A 4,906-nucleotide genomic window follows, 5' to 3' on the forward strand; every position below is an offset into this window, starting at 1 on the left:
TTGGAACCCGTAGTAATGTGGTTCCACACCGAAGCAGTCAATTAAACCTGGTTGCGATTAATATTTTGGAGGATAACGCTGGTTATGTTTGGGTTAGATGTGGTATTTGCAATCATCTGGCACATACTTTCGCTTTTTTCGCATACTTGTTGGCCAGATCCTGGCCTTTTTCTGGCTTTGACCAAGTAGTAATGTGGGACCACACTGAAACAGTCAATTAAACCTGGTTGCGATTAATATTTTAGAGGATAACGCCGGTTATGTCTCGGTTAGGTCTGGGATTTGCCGTCATCAGTCTCGTACATTCGCATTTTTCGAATACTTGTTGGCCAGATCCTGGCCTTTTTCTGGCCTGGACCAAGTAGTAATGTGGGACCACACTGAAACAGTCAATTAAACCTGGTTGCGATTAATATTTTAGAGGATGACGCTGGTTATGTTTGTGTTAGTTCTGCTATTTGCAATCATCTGGCACATACTTCCGCATTTTTCGCATACTTGTTGGCCGGATCCAGGGCTTTTTCTGGTTTGGATCACGTAGTAATGCGGTACCACACCGAAACAGTCTATTAAACCTGGTTGCGATTAATATTTTAGAGGATAACGCCGGTTATGTCTCGGCCAGGCCTGGGATTTGCCCTCATCTGGGTCGTACTTTCGCATTTTTCGCATACTTGTTGGCCAGATCTTGGGGTTTTTGTGGGTTGTATCCCGTCGTAATGTGGTTCCGCACCGAAACAGTCAATTAAAATTTGTTCGGATTAATATTTTGGTGGATAACGCTGGTTATGTTTGGGTTAGTTCTGGTATTTGCAATCATCTGACACATACTTTCGCTTTTTTCGCATACTTGTTGGCCAGATCCTGGGCTTTTTCTGGGTTGGATCACGTAGTAATGTGGTGCCACACCGAAACAGTCAATTACACCTGGTTGCGATTAATATTTTACAGGATAACGCCGGTTATGTCTCGGGTAGTTCTGGGATTTGCCGTCATCTGTCTCGTACATTCGCATTTTTCGCATACTTGATGGCCAGATCCAGGGCTTTTTCTGGTTTGGATCACGTAGTAATGCGGTACCACACCGAAACAGTCAATTAAACCTGGTTGCGATTAATATTTTAGAGGATAACGCCGGTTATGTCTGGGCCAGGTCTGGGATTTGCCCACATCTGGCTCGTACTTTCGCATTTTTCGCATACTTGAATGGTCAGATCCTTGCCTTTTTCTGGGTTGGACCACTTAGTAATGTGGTACGACACCGAAACAGTCAATTAAACCTGGTTGCGATTAATATTTTAGAGGATAACGCAAGTTATGACTGGGTTACGTCTGGTATTTGCAACCATCTTCCTCATACTATCGCATTTTTCCCATACTTGTTGGCCATATCCTGGCCTTTTTCTGGCCTGGACCATGTAGTAATGTGGGACCACACTGAAACAGTCAATTAAACCTGGTTGCGATTAATATTTTAGTGGATAACGCTGGTTATGTTTGGGTTAGTTCTGCTATTTGCAATCATCTGGCACATACTTCCGCATTTTTCGCATACTCGTTGTCCGGATCCAAGGCTTTTTCAGGTTTGGATCACGTAGTAATGCGGTACCATACCGAAGCAGTCAATTAAACCTGGTTGCGATTAATATTTTAGTGGATAACGCCGGTTATGTCTCGATTATGTCTGGGATTTGCCGTCATCTGTCTCGTACATTCGCATTTTTCGCATACTTGATGGCCAGATCCTGGGCTTTTTCTGGTATGTATCACGTAGTAATGTGGTACCACACCGAAACAGTCAATTAAACCTGGTTGCGATTAATATTTTAGTGGATAACGCCGGTTATGTCTCGATTAGGTTTGGGATTTGCCGTCATCTGTCTCGTACATTCGCATTTTTCGCATACTTGTTGGCCAGATCCTGGGCTTTTTCTGGTTTGGATCACGTAGTAATGTGGTACCACACAGAAACAGTCAATAAAAGCTGGTTCCGAATAGTATTTTAGGGGATAACGCTGGTTATGTCTGGGTTTGTTCTGGTATTTGCAACCATCTGGCTTATACTTTCGCGTTTTTCGCATAGTTGTTGGCCAGATCCAGCGTTTTTTCTGGATTGGAACCCGTAGTAATGTGGTTCCACACCGAAGCAGTCAATTAAACCTGGTTGCGATTAATATTTTGGAGGATAACGCTGGTTATGTTTGGGTTAGATGTGGTATTTGCAATCATCTGGCACATACTTTCGCTTTTTTCGCATACTTGTTGGCCAGATCCTGGGCTTTTTCTGGGTTGGATCACGTAGTAATGTGGTGCCACACCGAAACAGTCAATTACACCTGGTTGCGATTAATATTTTAGTGGATAACGCCGGTTATGTCTCGGTTAGGTCTGGGATTTGCCCTCATCTGGCTCGTACTTTCGCATTTTTCGCATACTTGTTGGCCAGATGCTGGCCTTTTTCTGGCTTGGACCAAGTATTAATGTGGGACCACTCTGAAACAGTCAACTAAACCTGGTTACGATTAATATTTTAGAGGATAACGCCGGTTATGTCTCGGTTAGGTCTGGGATTTGCCCTCATCTGGCTCGTACTTTCGCATTTTTCGCTACTTGTTGGCCAGATCCTGGCCTTTTTCTGGCTTGGACCAAGTAGTAATGTGGGACCGCTCTGAAACAGTCAATTAAACCTGGTTGCGATTAATATTTTAGAGGATAACGCCGGTTATGTCTCGGTTAGGTCTAGGATTTGCCGTCATCTGTCTCGTACATTCGCATTTTTCGCATACTTGATGGCCAGATCCAGGGCTTTTTCTGGTTTGGATCACGTAGTAATGCGGTACCACACCGAAACAGTCAATTAAACCTGGTTGCGATTAATATTTTAGAGAATAACGCCGGTTATGTCTCGGCCAGGTCTGGGATTTGCCCTCATCTGGCTCGTACTTTCGCATTTTTCGCATACTTGAATGGTCAGATCCTTGCCTTTTTCTGGGTTGGACCACGTAGTAATGTGGTACGACACCGAAACAGTCAATTAAACCTGGGAGCGATTAATATTTTAGAGGATAACGCCAGTTATGACTGGGTTACGTCTGGTATTTGCAATCATCTTCCTCATACTTTCGCATTTTTCCCGTACTTGTTGGCCATATCCAGGACTTTTTCTGGTTTGGAGCACGTAGTAATGTGGTACCACACTGAAACAGTCAATGAAAGCTGGTTCCGATTAGTATTTTAGAGGATAACGCTGGTTATGTCTGGGTTAGTTCTGGTATTTGCAATCATCTGGCTTATACTTTCGCGTTTTTCGCATAGTTGCTGGCCAGATCCAGCGTTTTTTCTGGATTGGAACCCGTAGTAATGTGGTTCCACACCGAAGCAGTCAATTAAACCTGGTTGCGATTAATATTTTAGAGGATAACGCCGGTTATGTCTCGGCCAGGTCTGAGATTTGCCCTCATCTGGCTCGTACTTTCTCGGTTTTCGCATACTTGTTGGCCAGATCCTGGGATATTTCTGGTTTGGGACACGTAGTAATGCTGCACCACACCGAAACAGTCAATTAAACCTGGTTGCGATTAATATTTTAGAGGATAACGCCGGTTATGTCTCGGTTAGGTCTGGGATTTGCCCTCATCTGGCTCGTACTTTCGCATTTTTTGCATACTTCTTGGCCAGATCTTGGGTTTTTTGTGGGTTTCATCCCGTCGTAATGTGGTACCACACAGAAACAGTCAATAAAAGCTGGCTCCCATTAGTATTTTAGAGGATAACGCCGGTTATGTCTGGGTTAGGTCTGGTATTTGGAATCATCTGGCTTATACTTTCGCGTTTTTCGCATAGTTGTTGGCCAGATCCAGCGTTTTTTCTGGATTGGAACCCGTAGTAATGTGGTTCCACACCGAAGCAGTCAATTAAACCTGGTTGCGATTAATATTTTGGAGGATAACGCTGGTTATGTTTGGGTTAGATGTGGTATTTGCAATCATCTGGCACATACTTTCGCTTTTTTCGCATACTTGTTGGCCAGATCCTGGGATATTTCTGGTTTGGAACACGTAGTAATGCTGCACCACACCGAAACAGTCAATTAAACCTGGTTGCGATTAATATTTTAGAGGATAACGCCGGTTATGTCTCGGTTAGGTCTGGGATTTGCCGTCATCTGTCTCGTACATTCGCATTTTTCGCATACTTGTTGGCCAGATCCTGGCCTTTTTCTGGCCTGGACCATGTAGTAATGTGGGACCACACTGAAACAGTCAATTAAACCTGGTTGCGATTAATATTTTAGAGGATAATGCTGGTTATGTTTGGGTTAGTTCTGCTATTTGCAATCATCTGTCACATACTTCCGCATTTTTCGCATACTCGTTGGCCGGATCCAGGGCTTTTTCTGGTTTGGATCACGTAGTAATGCGGTACCACACCGAAACAGTCAATTAAACCTGGTTGCGATTAATATTTTAGAGGATAACGCCGGTTATGTCTCGGCCAGGTCTGGGATTTGCCCTCATCTGGCTCGTACTTTCGCATTTTTCGCATACTAGTTGGCCAGATCCTGGGATATTTCTGGTTTGGATCACGTAGCAATGTGGTACCACACCGAAACAGTCAATTATACCTGTTTGCGATTAATATTTTAGAGGATAACGCCGGTTATGTCTCGGCCAGGTCTGGGATTTGCCCTCATCTGGCTCGTACATTCGCATTTTTCACATACTTGAATGGTCAGATCCTTGCCTTTTTCTGGGTTGTACCACGTAGTAATGTGGTACGACACCGAAACAGTCAATTAAACCTGGTTGCGATTAATATTTTAGAGGATAACGCCAGTTATGACAGGGTTACGTCTGGTATTTGCAATCATCTTCCTCATACTTTCGCATTTTTCCCATACTTGTTG

Source organism: Colletes latitarsis, unplaced genomic scaffold (genome assembly GCF_051014445.1).
Source record: "Colletes latitarsis isolate SP2378_abdomen unplaced genomic scaffold, iyColLati1 scaffold0002, whole genome shotgun sequence".
NCBI classification, from domain to species: domain Eukaryota; kingdom Metazoa; phylum Arthropoda; class Insecta; order Hymenoptera; family Colletidae; genus Colletes; species Colletes latitarsis.